This window comes from Mesoplodon bidens (assembly GCF_964165515.1).
Source record: "Mesoplodon bidens genome assembly, contig: HAP1_SCAFFOLD_178, whole genome shotgun sequence".
Taxonomy (NCBI): domain Eukaryota; kingdom Metazoa; phylum Chordata; class Mammalia; order Artiodactyla; family Ziphiidae; genus Mesoplodon; species Mesoplodon bidens.
Window position 1 is genome coordinate 714,482 of NW_027671948.1, and position 23,788 is coordinate 738,269.

At 50.6% G+C, this 23,788-nt stretch overlaps 1 pseudogene across 1 annotated transcript; it reads left to right on the top strand.

Moving 5' to 3' along the window:
* Positions 1 to 1,819: 1,819 nt before the first annotated feature.
* On the top strand, positions 1,820 to 20,422 carry LOC308610769 (BCL-6 corepressor-like; annotated as a pseudogene). The gene is made up of 12 exons: positions 1,820 to 2,302; positions 2,951 to 3,004; positions 3,476 to 3,662; positions 9,054 to 9,299; positions 9,632 to 9,990; positions 10,466 to 10,722; positions 11,053 to 11,307; positions 16,198 to 16,364; positions 17,515 to 17,671; positions 18,098 to 18,173; positions 18,351 to 18,507; positions 19,930 to 20,422. The product of its transcript is annotated as a BCL-6 corepressor-like (transcript).
* Positions 20,423 to 23,788: the final 3,366 nt, after the last annotated feature.

The window sequence follows — 23,788 nt, forward strand, 5'->3', positions numbered from 1 at the left end:
GGGGTGACTCTCGTACTGGCTCTTCCACTCTTCACACTTGTGCTCGGCCAGGGCCAGGGACCGCTGAGGGAGATCAGAGGAGAGGGTGGTGCCTTGGGGGTTCCAGGGAGTTGTGCAGCTGGCTCCCTTGCCACCCAGACTGCCCCAGGGTTCCCAGCCCGCCCCAGGGTTCCCAGCCCCAAGGATTATGGAGCATCCCCACACCTGTTTGCTCTGCAGTTGCTGTTCTGCAACACATTTTCTCCTCCAGCACTTTCTGCAGTGTCTCCTTGGCCTTCTGCTCATGGCTGTTTTTCTGGTCTTGCATCTGTAATAGCAACTTATTCATTCCCCAAGAAGTGTATTTCTGTAAATTTGAGGCAATTCAACAAATACACATTGACCTACTGTGTGCTAAAGCCTGAGCAGGGATACAGAAATGAAAAGAAATTGGTCCTTGCCCACAGGGCAGAGATGTCAGTAATCTGGTGGACCTTCTTCCAGGCTGGAGGCAGGCAGGGAGAGTCCCTCAGGTGATGTGAGAGGTGAGTGGGGATAAAAAACTGCCCTGGGCATGCTGGGCCTCCTCCCCTAGGCCTTCCACAGGCATTTGAACTCCGACATTTCCAAAGGGAAATCATCTTTCTAAACCTGCTCCTATCTCAGTGGCCAGCATCACCCCCCACCCAGTCTCCCAAACCCTAAACCAGGGAATCATCCTTGATTTCTCTCTCACCTTCTTCAAGGACTCAGTTCCTCATCAAGCTCTGTCAAGTCAGCGTCGTTAACGGCTCCTTCGTTACCTGTATCCTCTATCCCTACCGCCACCTCCTTAGTTCAGACCCTAGTGACACTATTATATGGATTATATAGAGACTATGTGTTATCTTCATGCCTTGCCTCCCTCCAAACCCTTTTCAGTCCTGCAGCTAGAGGGTTCTTTCTAAAACTTAAATCTGATCACATCACAACCTGCTTAAATCTCTCAGTGGTTCTCAGTGTTCTAAGAATCAGGTCCAAACTCCTTGGCATGGTTCCTACTTACAAGCCCAGACTTTCATCTCATGCTGCCTCCACGCAAGCTGAACTGCTTGTAGGTCCCCTAAGCACTGTGCTTTTCAGCCTCTGCCTTTGCCCATAAAGCTTCTTCTGCTTAGAGTATCGTGACCCACGCTTCTCACCTGGTTAATTTCTACCCATGTTCAAGATTCAGCCCTAGAATCATAAATTCTGATAAACTTGGCCAACCATACCTACCCCCCGACTCTTTATGGATTAGGCAGTTTTACTGGTGTTCACATAGTATCTGTATTTCTGATCTATTGACTCATCTGTCTCCTTTAAGGGATTGTAAACTCCTTTGAGGCAGGGAGCATTTTTATTTTTGTATTTTTTGTATTTTATTTATTTATTTATTTATTCATTTATTTTTTATTAGTTTCTGCTTTATAACAAAGTGAATCAGTTATACATATACATCTGTTCCCACATCCCTTCCCTCATGCATCTCCCTCCCTCCCACCCTCCCCATCCCACCCCTCCAGGCGGTCACAAAGCACCGAACTGATCTCCCTGTGTTCTGCGGCTGCTTCCCACTATCTATCTACCTTACGTTTGGTAGTGTATATATGTCCATGCCTCTCTTTCGCTTTGTCACAGCTTACCCTTCCTCCTCCCCATACGGGTTCGTGCCCCGGTCTGGGAGGATCCCATTTGCCGCGGAGCGGCTGGGCCCGTGAGCCATGGCCGCTGGGCCTGCGCGTCCGGAGCCTGTGCTCCGCAACGGGAGAGGCCACAACAGTGAGAGGCCCGCATACCGAAAAAAAAAAAAAAAAAGTAAAATGTGGCCCTACAGCCACACCGGGATTTCATTGCCCTGAGAGAGGAGTTGGGGCGCATCAGTGACTTCCACGAAGCCTATACTTTCAAACAGGCTCCGGGCCAGCCTGTTTCCGGCTTAAGCAAGGAGAATGTTCCAGCGGTAACCAACAAGGAGAACCTGGCGACGCCGGTCTCGACTCCATTCTTGGAGCCGACCCTGGGGAGCGACGGCTCTGCGGTCACGTTCGGGAAAACCCAAGAGGATCCCAAACCATTTTGCGTGGGCAGTGCCCCACCGAGTGTGGACGTCACCCCCACCTACACGAAAGACGGAGCTGACGAGGCAGGATCAACCGATGGCAAAGTTCTGAACCCGAAGCCATCTAAGCTGGCAAAGAGAATCGCAAACTCCGCTGGTTACGTGGGTGACCGGTTCAAGTGTGTCGCTACCGGACTGTACGCAGACTCCAGTCAGCTCGGCCGGGAGCAGCGGGCATTGCAGGTGAGCCCCCCCAACCCGAATTTCAGGAGCCTGACCAGTTGTCAGGTTTTTTTAATGTGTGAAGAGGAGGGTGCCGGGGGTATGATAGGGCAGGACACCGGGCTGATTTGGTTAATGAAGCTTAGGGTAATTGAAATGTTTGAAATGTGTCCAGTAAGGGGACGTAGGTGGATACTTTAAGTTATTCTGTAGATTTTAAGCGAACTCCACTCGAATGCTGATAACGGAAGTTTTAATTATTGCGAAGGATGTCTAAAAGACATTTGCCTATCAATCGCTTTGATTTCTCTACCGTTACTGTATGTTAACAAATATACCTAAAAGCGCTGCTTAGAATGCCTTACGTGATACTTGGTGGAGGTGTGTAGCGGCCGCATGTCTGTGAGATTTGTGCAATTTTTTTTTTCCACCAAAAAAACAAACGAACAAAACAAAAAAACAAACCTTGCTTAAAGGGATAGAGTATGTATTTAACTTGCTAGTGAATGATAGATGTTGTATAGGAATTTCCTTAAGATATTTTAGTTTTAACTAAAAGACAAATAAAGCCAAATTGTTTTGCAATGTTAAGGAAAAAATTGGTTTATGCTTATAAAAATGGATGAAGTTATCTAAATGATCCATTGAGTGCCCATTTTAATTACATAGGTGGAAGGATTACAAGAGGACAGTATTTTATGTCTACCCGCTGCTTACTGTGAGGTCAGTTCTTCAAATTTTTATTACTAGAATCTTCCATAAACCTTTTGAGTTAAATTTCATTTCCAAATATACAAAGGGAAGTTTGTGGGCCATGGTCATCTTTATTCATTGTGCATTTGTTTTCTTTTCTGTTGTGTTTTTGTTTCGTTTTCTTTGCATTGTGTTTTTGTTTTGTTTTATTTACCTTCGAAAGAGAATGTCTGTCTCTATGCCACAGTGTATGTATGGCTATACATACACACCACATATATCTCTACATACGTATGGTTTTAGGAATAAAGAGTGTGTGACTAGTTACACATAGACACTCTTACGTTTTTATCGTTCAATTTTAAAATATCTCAGTTGTATCATAAATTGTGGTTGGTTTTGGGCAAACTTTTCTTTGAAGATACTTTCCTTTAAGGTAAGGGCAGTGAAATAGCTTTGGTGGTAAGGTGTGTCTTTTTTCCATCTCCGTTCTCTTTGTAGCGTGCAGTGATGCGCTTCTCAGAGTTGGAGATGAAAGAGCGAGAAGGTGGCCACCCCACGACCAAAGACTCCGAGGTGCGCAAATTCAGCCCCGCTGAGTGGGAAAGGCTGAAAGGAAGTCAGGACAAAAAGCCAAAGTCGGTCGCCCTGGAGGAGGCCATTGCCGACCAGAACGACAGTGAGAGATGTAAGTGAACCCAGGCGGCTCGCGCGTGGTACCACGTCGGTGGGAATGGGGCGCTTCCGCTCCCAGTGCCGAGGGAGGTGAGAGGAAACAATACGCTTCTGACGGCCCAGCGTCTGGGTGCTGGCTGTTCGGAGAACGGGCTGCTCTGGCCACCCTTCCCAGCTGTGGATTGCAAGGCTGGTTGTCCTTTGGAGCGTTGCGGCATCCAGGAGTGAAGCACCTATGAAATGCTGTTTCCTGGCACGCGTCTCCTTTTTCCGGAGCAATGCTAGTCCTGTAGTTAGTAATAGTCTGATACAGTAGAGCAGAGGAATGGCAGTGCAGGACCTCCGGCGTAGCAGGTATGTGTTCTGTTTTGTAGCAGGTACGGACACGGGTTTTTGGTAGCAGTGGGATGACACTTGCAGCCAGAGCCAGACCCTCCAGAGTGACAGTCTCCTGTGGGAGGGAGTGGAGGGTACTCGGATTCTCCCTCCAGAGGCAGAGGTTTCGTTCAAGTGCGATGAGGGCTGATGAAGGCCCCAGAGAGATGAGCATCATTGTGTTCTGTGGAGGCTCGTTTGCAGTCATGAGGAGCTGACACCACGCTCCAAGGCCGTGGGATCAACGAGGCCGTTCTTCCCACCAGACGGGTGTGTTCTGTTCTGGAGGCCGAACTGGAGAGAAAGCTCGTGTTGGCCTCGAGTCACACTCTGCGGTCTCCTCGGCTGCTCCCCCACTGGGGTTGACTTCGGGCTTTGCCCTCGAGACTTCCTGGGCTAATGAGATGCGTTGGCAGCAAGTGGAGGTCTTTCTCCCGCTTTCTTCAGTGTGCGTGCTTGTGGCTTGTGGCCTGCAGCCTGCTCCGGACCCCAGAAACCTCACCGGTGATGGTGAGTGAGGGCACCTAGGTGAACGTCGAGGACAGGGTGGGCGTGCAATCCTCCTGAGACGGGACAGTCGGGGGTGGTGGACACGTTTGGGAGGCCCAGGCCCTTGGACCCGGTCGTAGAGTCGGCGTTCGCCCGCACGCTTAGGTCGTGGGTGCCTGATGCAGTTCGGGAAAATTGTGGTCAGCAGCAGCGTGTGCTTCTCTCTGCTGCTTGGAGCACTGCCCTCCCCCAGCTCATCTTTGGGGTCAGACAAAGGCCTGTGGCCAGGGTTCTGGGTAAGCCACAGCGGGACCGGTGTGTCCTACGTGGCTCCCGTAGAAGGGGATTTCTGGGGCTAGTCAGTGGCGGCCTTACCCGAGGGATGGGGCTCTCGATGTGCCTGGAGTAGACGATTCCGAGCTCCTCCCCCTCGGGATTGGAATGAAAAACGGAGGGTCCAGGCCACCCTGGAGTGAAGCAGCAAGAAGGCCTCCCTCCTTGCCTGTGCTCACAGCTGACACGCAGCCCTTAACCTCCTGAGTGGCCTCATAACTCAGCTCCTGGGGAAGTTTCTCAGAGAGATGTGGTAAAAGTGGGCACGGCCAAGTTCACGGGGCTGCACTTTTCTGAGGAGGGGATCTGCCTGTTCTGGGTGGACAGTGAGGGAGGCTGGAGGAAGGGAGCGGGCAGGTAACCGGCCTCGAGTCTTTTTGCCCTTTTCTCCAGCAACGTGGCCAAACCCACGGTGGCCGCTGTCCTTCACGTCTCAGTGGCCTCACCCGCCCTTCTCCCCAGAGACGTTTGTGTGCATCCTTCCCAGTCTTTCCTGCTGAGCGTGGAGACGAGAACTCGGTGTGGCTGATGGGGAGCAGGGCCTGAGCCCCAGATGATTCCGAAAGCCCCCTCCCCCCACCGCCTGCCTCCAATCTCAAACCGACCGACGGGTCTCTTCCTGGAGCACCCGGGACGTGGCCCAGTGAGCCATGAATGGCCACCGTGGGAGGGCAGGAGAAGGGTTGGGGAAGGTGAGGGGCTGCGATTGAAAGGTTGGGGCAACGGAGGTGGGTTCCCCACCCACCCTCTGTCTTGTAGAGACGTGGGGTTTGTAAATAGCTGGTCAGGAAAGGTCACCTGAAGGGGCCACTGTTCTTACTGCGGCCTCCACGTCCAAGGCCCAGCAGGTGTTCACTCCATTCAGCTGGATATGAATGGGCCTTCTTGTTCTTGGGCCATCATGTCTTGAGCTGATATGGGCTCAGGTCCTTCTCATGGGTGTCGGTGTGGCCGAGAGCCGAGCTGTGAGCACATGGGAGCTGGGGCGGGGATTTGGGGCGGGCAGGGGTCCCAGAGAGGGTCCAGGATGCCTTCAAGATGCCTTCCCCCTTCTGAGGCAGCCCCTACTCATGGAGGGCCCAGGAGCTTCTAAGGTGGTGGGTGCTGTTTGCGTGGCCCTGGTTGTCCTGGTGCGGGTGCATCTTGTTGCTAGGGGCTTGTTTAAAAAAGAAATTAACTTGAAAACACAGTGGCTGAGATACTCATTTATTCTTTATGATCACATGGGTGGCTGAGTGAAATTTTTATTTTGGAAGTTCACCAAATGAGTTTGGAGGTTCCTCAGACTTGGAAGTTCATCACTAGGAACCCTCAGTGGCATTTGAAGATGGGGCGGGGCAAGGAGGCATTGGTCCCTTCCTTCTCAAACTTGGAGTAACCATCTCCCTTGCCAGCCACTTGGCTGGGACAGGCCTAGGACCTGCTCAGTGGCAGTGCCTGGCCAGGAGCTGGAGGAAGCCTCAGTCGAGGGGCTTCATGAAACTTCTTTGCTCAGGGAACTTCTCTTCCAGCTGAGCACCTGCACGTTTGTAAACTACTTTGGAACAGAGATCCCCTGCACTCCTTGTGTAGCGGGTGTAACTTTGAACAAGGTTAGCCCTGACTGGAGGTGCTATTATAGTTAAGCTACAGAGAAGGGGATTTTAATCCTGGGGAGCCTTGCAGCGACTCAGAACCCTCTCACCTTGTTTAGGCCTCACTGGGCATGGCTCAACAGTGGTCAGGGTGCTTTGCTGCCACAGTGACTTGTAAATGTTGCTGTGGTGATGCTTCTGTGAGGTGATGCTATGGTACAATCATAATGAATTTGGGATATATGTGCTGTGAGTCATAGGACCATGCTGCAGGGACCACGTGCACATCTTGCTTAGACTGGGTGACCAAGGGCACATGGCTTCCCACTTTTAGAAGGGCCAAAAGTAGCAATGATGGCAAAGCCTGATGGTTAGGATCCCCGTGTATCTATTTATCTCCCCATCTCCTTTGCCCTCAAGGGTCATCCTCCTGTGGGTCGTGGTTAGAACAGTCTTTGAGAAGCTCCAACTGACACGGAGCCTCTACCCCATGGCTGGTGGCCATGGGCATCTTGGGCAGTCGGGGTGGGTGTCCTTCAGGGTTATTACTGGCCTGGGTAAGGTCACACTAGCATAAGGTCTTGGGGGGCCTTAGCTGAGGGGAATTGAGGTCTTTGCCCTAAAAGGCTCCGGGGTTGGGGGATGGGTGGATGGACCTAGTTTGGAAAAAGAAACTTTCAAATTGGACATGGGGGTTCTTAAGGTAGCCCTTCCATTCCTCCATGGATCCCCTCCCACGGAGCTTTTAGGGAAAGCTGATTGGACCAGAGAAGTCCAATGGTGTAACCAGCAGGGCTCACCTCTTAAAATTTCCTACGTTTCAGGCCTGAGATTCAGGCTGGTCTGAAAGTCTTGGCATCTTTTGGTTAAAGGGATTTTTCCAGCCTTTCTCTGTGCTGAGCCCGGCCCGTGATTATGAAGCCCACCCTGGAGGGAGGCTAGCAGTAACATTCGCACTTTACAAGTGAAGGGGGCCGAGTTGTAAAGTGGCGCCATTCCTGCGCAAGTGTTTAAGAGTGTCACAGAGCAGCCGGAGTGAGAGTTGCAGCACGCCGTCTTCACCGGGCCTGTGGTAGCCTGGGCTGCATCACCTGTAAGCACAGGCCCGGAGTTTGGGGTTTCTCCTGCTGCCATGACAGGAGACCCTCGCGGTTGGGGTGATTCCACCATTCTGGCAAGAGTAGATGGGGATCTCTCCCACCTTGGGATACCCTTGGAGGAAAGCTAAGTGTGTTCCACCATTGAGAACACAGGTCAGGCTAGCCCAGGCCAGGGTTAGGTTCATCCCCACAACTGGCTGCCATTAAATGCTGGGAATGCCCCCCAAGACAGGCTGATCAGGGGACCAGCTGGCTGGGCAGAAGTGGGAGTGATACTTGAAGTGGTCTAGGGAGAGGAGGAGGAATGCGAGCAGCATGTGAGGGGTGTGTCCATGATTTCATCTAGAAAAACGGGCTGTGGGAGCTTAGCTCAGGTGTTAACGAAATACCAAACTCATACACCCACCCCCACCCCTGGCCGGTGATGGACACAGGGTCATCTTCGGGGAACTCTTTAACAGCACAGTGATCATTATGGAATTATTTGTGTGTTAGAAACAATGTGACTAGCAAAGCAGTTGAACTGTTTCTTTGGCTAGAGCAAAAGTGAGGAGTGATGTTAGGCTGGGGTGATTGGAGGAAAAGCCCCAAGTGGATGCTAGATTGAGCAGGGGGGCAGGAGCTACACAGGCAGAGCTGGGGTGTGAGCAGTTCAGCCCTGCCCCCCACCCCCCCCACCCCCCACCCCCCATGAAGGGGGTTGGAGTCTTGTCTTTCAAATGTCCTTAGATGCTTGTTGCCTGGGAAGGAAGGCGTGGAGACGTGCCAGGTGGGTGACTGGTGTCACTGAGGGCCTTCTTCGTAGACAGGAACTAGGAGCAGCCCCTCGATGGCAGTGAAATGCTTTTTCCCCCACGGGTGTGGAAAGAGGACAGACGGACTTGTAGCAATCTGGTTGAGTTCTTTGAAATTGCCCTTGACCCTTGTGTATGCACCAGGAAGCCTTTCCTTTCCCTTTGCCAGGCTCCTCTTGCCTTGGTCTCCCCAGCTTCCCAGCCTCCCACCATTCTTTCCCTACCCTTTTTCTTCACCCTCGCCCCTGCTGACCCAAGTGAACATTGGTGCTATGTCTGTGTAGATGGCAGTAGGGGGCTATTTGGTCTCTTGATGACATCAGCCTTTTTTGTTGACTAGCAGCTGTTTCCATAGTCATTTGTAGCTCTGCCCTGATTGGTTGGATCTTACTGTGAGGTCACTCACCCCCCCCTTTAAAAGTAAGCCACCTTGGAGAGTTAAGCAGTTAGGGAGTGATCTCACATGCCTATAGAGGGATGGTGTAGATGCCTCACCTTGACCCTTGAAGGATGGATTGTGAGTGGGCTACGCGCCTCATTTTCTGCTTTCTTTGCTGGTTGTGTTCAGCTGTCCTTCCTTTGGGACGTCTTTCTGAGGGTTTTGTGCTTCCGGCGTGTGAGGCCCCTGGTCTCCAAAGGGGGGGTGGTCTGTTGGTAGCAGATTGCCTTGGGCATGGGGGTCCTGCCTGCTCCTGGTGACCTTTGTTCCCTCCTTTCCGGGTTGTCTCCCCTCCCCTAGGGGAACGTTATGATGGAAGCAAACCTGACCCCTTCGAAGCCCCAGAAGACAGTGATCTTCCTGAGGACATGGACACGGAGCCCCCCAGAGAGTCCCCCGCCGACCAGGCGGCCCCGGACGCGTCACGCAGCCCCACCCTCCGGCTGAACAGAAAGCGCAAGGTCTCTGGCGATAGGAACCACACTGAGACCACTGTGCTCCCGGAGGACTCTCTGCTGAAAGCCAAGCGGAGACAGGTCTCCAAAGGTGAGCTCGGTTTGGCTTCGGGCCTGCAGGGCACCCTACGGAAGTCCTGGAGCGGAGCAGTGGAAAGTTCCAGTCCCACCCTGGATCCCTGGGGGGAGCCACTCACACCTCCCTACCCCCCACCCCCCGAAAGCCAGTTGCCGGGGCTGGAGCCCAAAGGTGGCCAAAGGCAAATAGGCCCCCTCCCGAGACTTGGTGACAAGTTCCAGCCAACACAGTGACCACACCCCTCCCCTCCCCCACCCCTGTTAGTGATGTGTAAGACAGTTTGTTCGGCCCACCCCCCCGCCCTGGGGGGCTTCTTCATTAATTTGTAGTTATTTCTCCATTAGCTGACTGGCCTGAGAGGGAAATGACAAACAGTTCCTCTAACCACTTAGAAGAGCCACATTATAGTGAGCTGACCAACCTGAGGTGTGCATTGAATTAACAGGGCTCCATCCCAGAAAGCAGCGCCGCTTGCTGCACCTTAGAGAACGGCGGGAGCAGAGAGCAAACCTGGCCGGCAGGGCAGGAAGGAAGTGACCCAGGCGGTTCAGCCTGCGGTCACCCCCCAGGGCAATAGCATCTCCGAAGAGAAACCTGGCAGGAAAAGGGCAGAGGCCAAAAGCAACAGCAGCTGGTTGGAGGAGTCCCTTAAATGCAGTGACAATGAACAAGGTACGCACGGGGTGGGGGGCGCTCCTGGAGGGTGGATCACCCGCCCTCTGTGGGAAACGGCCCTGGAGGGGACCTGAGCGCCATCCAAGTTGACAAGAGTAGCGTGTGGCGAGCGGGGAGTTTTCTTCCTGAGGTCCTTTCAGCCTGCACACTTCCTTATGGAATAGACAGTGAGGTGGGAGCTCGACTTCCTGGGCTGCTCCTCATCACCCAGCCCGCGGCTGGGCAGGAAGGGAAGTCTTGGGTGACCCCGGGCACTTGTCAGTGCCCTCATTCCAGCCTCAGGCTGTCCCCAGTCGCCCTGTCCCGAGCACCCAGGCCCCCCACGGGTGGGGCCGGGAGCGCACGAAGGGCTGGCTTCTGCCCTGTCTTGCGGCCCTTTGAAGCGACTTGCCATTTGGCGTTTCGTGGGTTAGCCTATTTGCCGGTTGAATGTGGGATGATTAAAATATTAGTGCTTTGAAAACATAATTGGTATATCTTTAAAAACTGAAGCTGCTCCAAAGACCAGTGCTAACAATGGGCTATTCTTTCCTCACCGGCTACAACTGTGTAACGCCCGCTGCTTCTCCCCCTGACAGATGTGCTGTGCATGGACGAAGAAATGGATCGGCAGCCTTCGCCCCTGCCGCAGCAATACACCGACAACAGCGAGAAACCATCCGGGAAGCGACCGTGCAAAACCAAGCATTTGATCCCTTAGGAGCCCAGGCGGGGCTTGCCGCTGCCAGGGGACTCCTAGGTGGACAATGCGGATGGCAAGGTACCTCTTGCCCCTGGCTCTCCCGCGCCCCCCGGGCCCGTGCAGGCACATCCCGCCTGCCTGCTTCTCTGCTTCTGGGGACAAAGCTTTCCTTTTCCTGAACCCCTCCCCCCAAAGCGTCCCTGCCCCTTCCTAGGGGACGTGTCTTCTGGGTGGTGGTGAAGTTTCCAGCGAGTAAAAATGCAACCCCTTCCTCGCGCCCCGCCTCCCCCAGACAGAGAGGAGGAAAAGTGCTTTCCTCCACTCAGGTTTGTAACTCAGGGAGGAGGCGAACCAGGCGGGTGGTGGAAGGACAGCCTGAAATGTGTGCGCTGCCTGGTTTCGTGATAGGTGACCGTCCGTAGATTTTGAAAGCGGCCTGAGCCCAGTTCCGACTATGATCTTTCGCCGGCCAAGCAGGACCAGAAGCCCTTGGACCGTTTGCAGCAATTGTTACCAGCTTCCCACGCCTCGCAGCTGACATGCTCAAGCTCCCCTCCAGAGACCACCCAGTCCCGCCCGATGCCACCGGAAGCGCGGAGACTTATTGTCAATAAGAACGCGGGCGAGACCCTCCTACAGCAGGCCTCCCGGCTTGGCTACGAGGTGAGCATCCTTGTGGGTGCCCCGGATCAGGATCCACCGGCTGCTGCTCCTTGGGTGGGGGACACACTGGGTGGGGATGGAGGGCGTGTCTCAGAGCCCAGCCCCCTCCACGTGGCGGGCTGGGCTGGGTGTTCCAGCAGGGTGTTTGCGTTGGCTCCTGCTCACACTGCGGGCTCTTTGATGGCTTGTTCAGTCGTGGTGTGAAAAGAAAGGCAGACCTCTCTGATGTTCCGTTCCCGTTCAGGCAGGTAGGCTGCTTCGGCCAGTCTGGCTCACTTATCTCTGATATAAAATCTGACCTAACCCAGGGCTTGGCGACCAGGGGAATTTTAATGAGCCCTTTTGGATTCTGAATAGCAAGAAGGAGAGTAGTTATTAGCTCTACTAACTTGTGCTGTTTGGGGCAGAGTGATGCCCCTGTGGGGTAGCGGGTGGGAAGTGTCTGTGCAGAGTAGGGGTGGGAGTGGGGCAGACCTGAGCAGTCTCTTTCTGAGAGGGCACGGGAGCCGAGGGCTGATGGGCGGGGAGCAGGGGTTGAGCCTTGCACAAAACTCCCTGTCCACACTGCTGTATCCCAACCCAGCACGGCTGATGACAGTGATGGCCTCTATTGCTAGAGCAACATAGAAAGATAGCTGATATCTGCCTAAGCCCATGTGATCTGTAGTAACTCCTTTCACCCTGTTAACACCTTCACTTGGGAGTAACGCGTACTAGCCCACTCTCGGATGAGGAAACTGAGCCTCAGAGGGGTTAGCTGATACCCGTACAGGTAGCAATCCAGCAGTGCTCCACAGCCCACCACGCTCCTCAGCAAGACTGGCTCACACTGGAATTGCCCTTTTTACAGTTCAAAACCTCTGTGAGACAGATGACTCTCCATGCCCTGTGCAGTTCCCCCACCATACTTGTCAGTAGCAATTGTGATGTAATAGCCCACAGGGCAAAGGCATTTTTCTGTGCTGGCATCAGCCCTCTGGGAGTTGAATGGTGACAGTAAAACGCGGTTCAGCAGGCTGAGCGTGGAGGTGTGGCTGAGCACTGGGGTGGCAGGGCCCAGGCTGGCCCGGAGCCCTGGTGCCCACACCCTCAGCCAGCTCTGTGCCCCTGTCCCCCGTCTCCCGTCGTGTCCCCCCATCCCGGTCCATAGTGCCGTGAGCCCTTCAAAGTGTGCCTGCCTTGGCCCTAAGGCATGCCTGTGGGTGGGAAGTTGGAAGCACTAGGGCTACGCTTAGTTTGGGGGTGTTTTTTGTTGTTGTTGTGGGTTGAATGTGCTGTTGTTTATATCTGCACGTCTCTTGGGGACCTCTCCATTAGCTAGAGAGCACTTTCTGGTAGTTAGCGCAGTTACTTGCAGGTGAAGTCCAAGGAGCACCCAGTTGGTTTCCCAAGAGCTGAGAGCGGGCTCCTAGGAGGACAGAGCAGATGTTGCACATAGTGTGGAGCTAGACCCCCCGTGGTTGAGAAGATAGTCTCCTTGCTTCCAGCAAACGCTGGAGGTGGGGGGGAGACCCCTAACCCCAACTTTTGGGTTAGGGTTGAGAAAGTAGACTCCCACTTCCAGCAAATGCTAGAGGTGGAGGGGCGGGGTGCTGCTGCACCCGCCGTGGAGGGCGGGGCTCCGAGCCCCACCTGTGAACTTGGCATCATTTCCAGCAGCCTCCCTTTGGGACCAGAGAGGTCAAAAGACCCTCATTGGTCCTCTAAGACAGTTTCCATTTTGGTTTGGTGGCTCTGAGGCCTGGACCAAGGGGCACTTGATCCATACTTTTTTAGGCTACCTGGCCTTTGATTGCACAGGAAGCCTTGGGAATGTTTACGGTCGGATTTGTTTTTTTCTTCAAATGTAAATTTCAATATGTAGATTCCACACATCACCAGTGTTGATGCTGAACATTGTGACAAGTAGATGAACGCTTTCAACTTTGAATCCAACTTCCTGGGATTTCTCTGGGCAGAATTTTAAATGTTGGGATGATGGCCCCGTTGGGAGATGTGGCAGCTTCAACCTTTTCAAATTGAAGGACAGTTTGCTTAAGCAGATAAGGGTGTGGTTTGGGAGGGTTTTCCTGAAGTTTTGTCTTCAGCATTCTTGGTTATTTTCTTCTGCTTAGCCAAAGATACCATGTGCAGTATAAAGGCTGTCTGAGCTTTATGTCATGATAATGTGGTTCTGGAAGTTTAGAAACACACTCTGGCTTCAGATCCGCGTTAAATAGATCACTTGCGTGGCCAAAGACCTCAAACCTTTCCCTCCTGGGAAAAAGGCTTCTATTTCTTAGGCTAAAACGCCCGTGTGCAACCACATGCTTGTGCCTTTAGCGGTGATGGTTAAATTTTCTATGAATTGAATAAGTCATGTTTTTTAAAAAGTTAATGAGGCATTTAATTAATTAACAACGTCGGGCTTATGGCCTTTATGGTTACATTTTGCGGGTAATGGCATTCGGCTTATAGCCGCTGAACAGAGAGCTGTCCGACAAAAGCAGTTTGACTTTGCTTGGGAATGGCTGGGCTGCCCTTCAGACACTGCCGTTTATTTCTAGCGGAGAAAATAAACCAAGGAATGTGTTGCGTCGACAGACTCGCCCCGCCTCTACACCTTTCAGTTAGAAAAAGTGTTGGTGGCGATGGTTGCCATCCATTTAGAGGCCATCACCCTCCTAGCTAGGAGAGTGTAGTTAGCCCACTTGACCCCCAACAGAGAAGGCCTGTGGGATGCTCGTCACAGCTGGATTGCATCCCTCTAACTGGGGCCCTCTGGGGCCTTTTGAATCTTCCCAGCTGACCAGGTACCAAAGACCTGAGTTATAGGTCTAGTACTTGATGTTAATTGAACTTGGGGTTTAATATCTCTGGGCCTCAGTTTCCAAGTGTTGAATGAGGATGGTACTACCTTCCTTTCCTGCTATCTCCTGGGTTCCTGTGGGTGACAGAAGACGTCCTCATTTGGGGAAATGAGAAGCACTGTGTAAATAGTGGGATCAACGTGGTTGAGTTTGGACAGCCCGTGGCAAAAAGTCTGACCTGGCTGTGGGGCTACTGCTGCCTTTGCTGCCATCTTCCAGGAGAAGAGAGTTGACTTACCCACCAGCTTGGACGGCCTTTCATTTCTAGGTACCCTTGAATCTGCCCTAGTAGTGATGAAGGTTTCCAGTTGAAGGCCATGATTGTCACAGCAAATAAACCCTGGGTTGAGTAAATTGATGTGTGCACAGCAGTTGGTGGCGTTCAGACCTGATCCCAGAGCCACATGACAGGGCCTCTCCCTGGCTGGGGCACACAACTCATTAGCTTGCAGCCGTCCACTCAAGTCTGGCTAGTGAGGGCCTGCTAAAAGAGCAGCAGCTTCATGCGGTATCCTGGATACCAGGGCTCGGGGCAGGTGGCCTGGGAGCCCAGAGGATTGTGGGCTTTTTGGCAGGTTGGGATGTAAACGGAGAAATGCATTCGTTGGCATGCCTTTTCTCTTCCTCCTCTTGTTTTGGAAGGGAGCTGCTGCAGTGACCTGAAGTAACAGGGCACCAATGGCCAGGTTTACCAGCATGCCCCATTGGGTTCACGTAGTAAGCAAATGGAACATTCTAGTTCACTCCCAAGTGAGTGGTCACCTTTGATTGGTGTGTCCTCCAAAGGGCATAAAAGGTTTTACAGAACCCATCTCGCACTTATGGGCGGCTAGAATGACCCCCTTTTTGGGTTTAACAGATGAGTTACCTGAGAGATGTCACAAGGAGGCCTGTTCTGACCCCATCCCATCCCCCCTTACCCAGCAGACCATGTGCTGGGTCACATGCACGTTCCGCCTACTCCCAGCTCTCAGAACCTGCCGGCTCTCTGCTGGGCACGACTTACCCAGTATAAACAGTATAACGTGTTTTCTGTTGGCAAATGCTTTCCATGTGTCTGAAAACTTTCTTAAGGTAATAAAACATTGAATAAATTCCTGCTCTGCTTACTGGGAGTGGTTCATATTAATATTTTAACAAGCCAAAGAAAGAAGGTTAATAACAGTGATTCTAATGCACAGTGTTGACACAGAACATCTCCGGGGGTGGGGGTGGGGGGGCGGTGAACGTTTTATTTGATTCTTGAAATGTGGAGGTTGCAGCCTGTGGTGTATCAGGTTCCTGTCATTAACTTGAGTAAATATGAAAATTTTTGACTGATTCTGCCCCGAGAGGGTGGAGTGAGGCAAAATAGAGGGTGGGGTTATTGGAGGCATTTTGTGTCATTCCTCGAGGATGGAGGGAGAGAGCTTCTCTTTAACTCTACTTAACATACAGACAAGAGCATCTGAGGCCTAGGTTCTGATTTGGGGTCTTAACAGGGGGCGCGAGGATGTAGCTGACCTGGGTGTCCCTGCTTTTCTAAGCTGGGGAATGTTCTCCGGCTGATTTAAGCTCTCTTTAAGTGTTGGTCATCCATACTTTTATCTAAACTTGTGTTATCGTCCACTGCCACCGACTGAACAGACCCATCAAGTGAGAATGGTCTGTGCTTGGCAATGTGTCATCTAAGATGTTAGCAGCCGTGACACCTCTGTATTGGTCACGTCGGCCCCTGGGCTGAGGGCTTCCATCCCTATCCGAATGCGTCCTCTCAGCAGCCCTGTGGAAGCTTGGAGAAGTTCAAGGGTAACTTGCCCATGGCCAGGCCACTGGTGCAGCAGAGCCTTAGACAACACTGTCTGCATCTCCAAGCCCTTCTCACGCACTCTCACCCCCCACCAGGATCCTGCCGCCTGCCCGCGCCATGGTGGGCTTTTGGCCCCAAGGATGTATGCCTTTGAAAGTGGGCACCGCCAAGCTATGGGGAGGTCACCCTTACAAGTTTCACTGTATGGTGGTCTGATGGTATTTCCTCTCCTCTCCTCTCCTCTCCCCGTAGGAAGTGGTCTTGTACTGCCTGGAGAACAAGATTTGTGATGTGAACCACTGCAACAACGCGGGTTACTGTGCCCTGCACGAGGCTTGTGCAAGAGATTGGCTCAACATCGTACGACACCTCCTTGAATATGGCGCCGATGTCAACTGCAGTGCCCAGGATGGAACCGGGTCAGTGGCGGTCTTGCTCTTGGTCTGGCCCTTTTGGGGCATAGCCAGTGGTTCTCAGGGTGTGCGGGGAACCCCAAAAGGAAAGATGGAGAGTGAGTGCCATGTAAGCACACTGATGGTGGAGTCCTCTAGAATGGAATCGGACAGATCTTTCTGGCAAATTTACATAGAACTTTAAAAGTCTGTGACGCTCTTATGGACAGAAGTCCCTGAAAATGTTGAGCCTGCATGAATAATCAGGGGTGTTCTCTTTTAAGACCGTGGACTCTTCACCAGCGTCTGTTGAATCTCACTCTTGAACATATATGTGAGTTGAAAGTTGTAGGAGTACAGACAGGTCCAGTGGCAACTGGCTTGATAGGACCTGCCGTGTCCACCCACATCCCCGGGCCTGGCCCCCACTCTGTCCTTGACCTCGGTTTATTGGCCAGAGGCCCAGGTCTGAGTCAGCCCAGTCATCTTCCTGGTTGTACCTGGGATGCCACCACGAGGCAGGGCACTGGGGCTCTCCTGACGGTCATAACATTAGCAAAACCGTAAGGTATTTGGTGGCTCATGGTTTCCAAATAGCATCCTTTCTGGATGGGACTGCGGACAGTGTTCCTGACCCCAGCGGATACGGGCAGGAGGACTCTGTATCCTCCTGAGAACTCGCCCTGCCTGTCGACTGCTTCTGGGCGAGAGGGTTGATCACTCATCTCCAAGTTGGTTTCAGGAGAGGTTCCACTTTGCCCCTAGTTTCTTTGACAAACTGCACTCTTTGGGTTTTCTTTGTAATGGTATAACAATGGCTTGTCGTATCTGCTTCCGTGATGCTGGGGTTCTTCCCCCCACCCCGCCGTACGTTACCTTCTTACAGTCTGTCACTATTTAAGTTCATTGGAAACGTTTTCATCGTGGCCTGAGTTCCTCCTTGGGCCATGCATTAAGAGAGATTTGCATTGAGGAATTAGGCCTGAGATGGTCCCTTCACCTGTCCCGTAAAGGGTTATGTGTTGAAATAACAGAGTAATTTGTCGCAGCGACCGTACACTCACCTCCTTGGTGAAATAGCGCGCCTACGAGGCTTGGCCGTACACGCTCGATTTTGCCCCGTGTCCTTAGAAGCAAGCGTCGCGTGCACAGGTGTAATCCCCCGCATCTCTCCTAGGCCTCTCCACGATGCTGTTAAGAATGATCATCTCGAAATTGTCCGCTTGCTCCTCTCCTACGGTGCTGATCCTACCCTGGCTACGTACTCAGGTAGAACCATCAAGAAAGTGAACCACAGCGAACTTCTGGAGAAGTTCTTAACAGGTACGGCAGAGGTCAAGACACGGTCTTGTTCAAGCATCTAGACGGTGACTTCACAGCCTTTCACCTGGGTTCCCCCTACCCCCACCCCCCGTTTACTCTAAGTGACCCTTTACTGGGAAAAGCGGCCCAACGTTAGTCTGTCAAAGAAGAGATACATACTTTGAGTTTTGCAAGGTGGGGGGCTGGAAAACTCTTAGCTAGCGAGGCTAGCTTTTGTTTGGCAGGCTGGGGCGGTGAGGCGGGCAGTCCCTCAGGAAGGCGGGTGGACGCGTGGGGAGGTTTCAGTCAGATACCTGGAGGCGTGTGCAGTGGGACTTGTCAGGAGGTGACACCAGCCCCAGCGTGAGATGTTCCCGAACTCCAGCAGCATTTGCCTCTTACCAGCAGGCGTTATCTTGTTTCTCTCTCTGTTTCTCTCTCTTCCCCTCTCTCTGCAGGCTTTAAATAACCTGCAGGCTCCTGACGACGGTAACCCCCGTTGCTCTTCGGAGTTCTCTGGCAGCTGTGTGTGTGGTGAGCAGCCTTGTTCGTTTCAGTTGGGCTTGTGGGGGTGGGGCTGGGGGTGGTGCTGGTGCTGTGAGCAGGGCTTGCTTGGGAAAGAATTTTTCCAGGGTCCTTTTTGGAGAGCAGCTGGAATCTTGCTCCAGCTTACTGACCTCTCTCTTGTTTGCCCCCCCCCCCCCCGGTTAGAACCAGATGATGAAAGTGGTTACGATGTTTTAGCAAATCCCCCAGGACCGGAGGACCAGGATGACAGCAACGAGGCCTATGGTGACCTATTGGAGTTTGAATTTTCCGAAGACCCCGTTTTGTCGTGTTATAACGTCCAGGTGTCCGTCGCTCAGGGGTGAGCGTGGCCAGCATGTGGTCGAGAGCCAGCCCAGCTGTTCTGTGGGGTGGCAGGAGTTAGAAATCCCCTTCAGCAGATGAGGGTGGCTGGGTTGGGGGGTGAGTGAATCCCTCACCAAGTGTCCACCGACCTCACATAATGCAGTGGAACTTTTCCAGAAAAGTTTGGGGGGTGGGAGGGCTCCCCAGCCAACTGCCCTCATTGGAACACACCCCTAGAGCCCAAAGGACACGGGAGTCAGCGACTGCAATTGCACAGTTTCAGTCAGTAAACTCTTGGGGAAGGGATCCACCCCAAACGGCTACCATAGGGGCCGTCCAAGGCGCGTGAGGTCCACGGGACGATACTGATGTGTACCGTCTTCTCGTATAAGATTAGAGAAAGCCGTATGTGGCACCTGGGATCTTATTTGTCTTCAGATTTGCTTAGATCGAGTCTTGTCCCCACGGTCGGGCCACTGTGCCCGATGACCAACCCTTCGGAGTGAACACATCAGGACATCTTGCTCTGCTGTGTGTTGACCCCAGTGCTTAAGGAGTAGCATCCTCCTTGGACTCTGAGGCTGGGAACGTGTCTGCCTTTGAGGTGACATTGTATTCGGGATAGAGATCATAAAGCGTGGCAGGGTATCAGGAAGGATTGTACCACCTCCCTTCTCGAAACAGCCTCACTCCCGGCAGCATTGAGGGGCGGGTTGGAGGTGTGGGAAAGGCAAGGAAAGCCAGGTGACCTCGAGTGTTTCTCATGCTCTCTCCGTGAGGGCCGGAGGAGAGGAGAGGTCAAAGAGGTGTTTGCCATCTCCCTTGGGTTGGCATACAGACTGGTTTTCCCCAGTGACTAGAACGGGGCGCACTTACTTGGAGAGGGGTGACCTGAGTTGTGGCCAGAGCCAAGGCAGCACTGGGGTGGCCTGCAACGAGGCTCATTCAGGGGCGCTGCTCCTGCTTTTGTCTAAGTTGGCTGATCCGCCCTAGGTGGTCTCTTAACACATGCACATGAGTCCAGAGTTCCCCCGCTAGAAGTAGATCTTCCGGGCTTCCCTGGTGGCACAGTGGTTAAGAATCCGCCTGCCAGTTCAGGGGACACAGGTTCGAGCCCTGGTCCAGGAAGATCCCACATGCCACGGAGCAACTAAGCCCGTGCGCCATAGCTACTGAGCCTGCGCTCTAGAGCCCGTGAGCCACAACTAGAGAAAGCCCGTGCGCAGCAACAGGCCCAACGCAGCCAAAAATAAATAAATAAATAAAATCTAAAAAGAAAAAGAAGTAGATCTTCTAAGGACAGTGAGAAGTGGGGTGGGGGTGGGGTAATCAAAGTGGAAGTAGCAGGCCCTTTCACCGCCAGGAGACGGGTAGTTCCTGGTTGGGAGCGCCTCTCATTTTGCCGGAAACTCAAACCACTGTCCTTTCTCTGGTGTAGGCCTCGTAACTGGCTGTTGCTCTCAGACCTGCTCAAGAAACTGCAAATGTCCTCCTGCATATTCCGCTGCAATTTCCCAAATGTGGAAATTGTCACCATCGCGGAGGCCGAGTTCTGCCGGCAAGTGTCAGCAAGTCTCTTATTCTCTTGCCCCAAAGACCTGGAGTCCTTTAATCCGGAAAGTAAGGAGCTCTTAGATCTGGTGGAGTTCACGAACGAGCTTCAGACTCTCCTGGGCTCATCCGTGGAGTGGATCCTCCCCAGAGACCTGGACTCAGACGACGCCTGGTGAGCTCGCCGGGGCCCGCCGTGTACAGTGTGTCATGGTGTTAATCCTTGTGCATATGTGTCACAATACGACTATTTCTGTAAAGAAAGGACACGATGAGACACAACTCCAGTCGGAAGGACTTCAAAACATGTTTTTTTCTTTTTAAAATTTTAAGTCAGTTTTTATGAAGTTGTTAATAAAGTTTCTTTACTTTTCAATGTACACATGCTTTGGAATGTGTTTGTTTTTACTCGGAACAATTGTTTCTTTTCTTTTTTAAGGAGAAAAAAAAAAGGCAAAGGAGCTCCACACTTTGACTTAATTTCATACAAAGCTCCGATGACAGAGGCCATAACTGTTGAGAGTTGCTTTTGGGGCAAATTAAACCAGTAAAATTTTAAACTCCTCCTCCATATTAAAGGGATTGAATAAATTGGCCACTTTGGTGCACCTGTGTCCTGCGAATTGTCCAATTGGAGATGGAGGTTTAGAAAGTGAGTTTCAGTCTTGTTTAAGTCTCTTCCCATCAGACTGGTCTCGTGATTTCCTACACACCATGTTACTTCCTGTCTACCTTTCCTTGGTGTTGTTCATGCCTGGATTGTCTCCTGTACCTTCTCAAACCTTGGTCCATTCTCATTTTTACCATGGAAGTTTGTCATGCTGGATACTGTCAGAACTAATTTTACTTAAGTTTGCATTAAGGTGCAAAGCTCACGTTTTGTATATTTTCTGTTTTTTGTGTTTGTGTATATTTTATGGTTTTGCTTCAAGAAATATTATGGGAAGGGAAATAGCAAGATGTAAAGAGCAAAAAAGTCATCATTCTCTTTCAATTGTTAGAACATCTATCTGCAATCATAATTATGATGCACTGTGGTATGTGTTAAATTAGTAAATACATGTAACGTCCCGTAGGAGCAGCAAACTCAGTGGTGTTGGTGAGGGTGTGTCATGGAAGTAATCACAAAGCAGGTGACTGTTGGTTGGGGTCCTGAAAGATTAGTGTGCCTTCCCTGTGTCCAGTAGTGGTCTGGAGGGGTCAGGAAGCCTGCCTTTGAATTTGAGGGAACAGAGGGTTTGAGGTCCTCTCTCTTCTATTGCTCTAGTACACTGCATAGCAGCAGTATACTGGGTTTATAGTTGACGTTTAAATCGCTGATTGATCATTAAGATTGGGATGTATCTTTAGAAATGAAAATAGGAAGAATCGTATGCTTTTTATTTTTTTTCCTATATCTGAAAAGGTATGTAGTACTTTGCTGAGTGGTTGGGAATCAAGTTTGCAGTATTCAGTGTATTCAGTTTTAGTATCTAAGTAGAATTAAACTGTTGCTGTAAACGGGAATAGCACTTTGTTACTGACAAGTTTTAGAATGCATCTGTTCGTCAATTACCTGTTTGGGAAGATTGTAGTTAATGATTTTGAGAATGTGGCTATAAACCTCCAACTGACTCAAGAAAAGCAAATAAGTCAAGATTGACAAATGTATAGGCTCTTCATCTTATTGTGTGTGTGGGTTTTTTTTTTCCTTTTAGTTATTTGTCAAGGTATAAAGAATTCTATCACACTTAAGACAAGTAAACTTCACAGGGTGTATTCTGACATGGCATGGAGCAGATCACACGGCCTAGATCTTAAAGGTGATTTTATGTTTAAACTTTCATGAAAACATATGTGATTGAAACACATTAATATATTGATACAGAGGGCAGTTAATTTTTGTCTTTTTTGTGTGTGTGTGTGGTACTGTTGTGGCCTCTCCCGTTGCGGAGCACAGGCTCTGTACGTGCAGGCTCAGCGGCCATGGCTCACGGGCCTAGCCGTTCCACAGCATGTGGTATCTTCCCGGACCGAGGCACGAACCCATGTCCCCTGCATTGGCAGGCAGACTCTCAACCACTGCGCCACCAGGGAAGCCCTAATTTTTGCCTTTTGATACATGTGAGCGCAGCTTTCATTTTGCTGAAAGAATATGACCAGTTTTCAGTTTGGGATTCTACCATTTAGGAAAGATAGTCCACTTAATTTTAGAAATAAGAGATTTAATATATAATACCTAATAATACTTTTATGTATGTTTTTTTACTGAAAACATTTATTGTAATACTGTGAAGAAACTATGCCATTCTAGTCTTTAAGACTTAAATGAATCAAGTGTTTATTAGCTGTTGTAGTTTTTAAACTAATAAAAGTCAGTACATCAGCAATTTGTAAATACAGTTTTTGAAATAATGCCTTAACAACTTTACAGTGGTTATAATGACTGTATTTAGGCCTAAAGTTAGTTAATAATTTGACATGAAGGCTTTTTAATAGTTTGATGGTACAGATAAGGGATAGGTAAACTCTGGCTGGTGGGCCAGATCCAGCCCGTCGCCTGGCTTTGTAAAGAAAGTTTTTCTGGAACATAGTCGCACCCATTGTTTACGTGGTAGTTGTGGCTCCTTTCACCCTACACCAGTGGGGCAGAGTAGTTGAAACAGAAACTGTATAGCCCACAAATCTGGAAATGTTTAAATTTACATTTTAAAAATTGAACAATTCTTTGAGCCTATACAGGGCGAGTCCATTGACCCCTGAGGTAGAAAACAGTCAGGAACTTGGGTGCGGAAGCCAAATGGCCTAGGTTCAAATTCCCTTTCTCCCATTTCATAGCTAGTGACCATGGGCAAATCACTTAACCTCTATGCCTCATTACGAGGTTTAAATGCACTTATTTGTATAAATAGTGCCTGGCACATACTAAGCACTGTGTAAGTGATTGCTGTTGTTTCTGCTTGGAGTTTTAATAAGTTATTGTTAATAGAAAAATGACACTAATGATTTTCCTTTTAGAGTAACAAAGGCACTTTGAGTCTTTTACTTTTTCAGGAATGTAATAAGACTTTTTTCATTGACAGTCAGTGTTCTCTGTTACCAAAATTTACTTTATGAATATAAAGAATTGAATGTCTTCAAGACAGTACTTTTGCTTAAATGTCAAACCATTATTTTCCCAAGGCACATCAAACTGGCTCTGCATAGTCCAGGCCTCTAAAGCTTGTGTGCACACCCTAGGTAGCATGTGAGATACATTTTGTAAATATAGTTTTTTAAATAATGCTTGAGACTTCCCTGGCGGTCCAGCAGTTAACACTATGTGCTCCCAATGTAGGGGGCTTGGGTTCGATCCCTGCTCAAGGAACTAGATCCCACGTGCCTGCCATAACTAAGAGCCCACATGTCACAACTAAAAGATCCGGCATGCTGCAACTAAAGACCCGGCACAGCCAAACAAACAAACAAGCAAATAAATAAATAAATCTTTATAAAAAAATAAGTAAAATAAAATAATGCCTTAGGAGTTAGGAAAAGAAAATATTAGAACATTTTTACCTCTGTATTATTTTAAGAAATCTGTGTAGTTTATCATGTATATAAATTATATGTATGGAACTTTGTGTACATAATGTGTTAATAAATAAGATGCATATTAAAAAGTTTTCTTATGGTTTGCCCAGTCAGGTGTTTGGAGGCCATTGGAGGACAGGATGATGAAATATAGGGCCTCAGCAAAGATAGAATTTAGAACCAATTCCCTGACT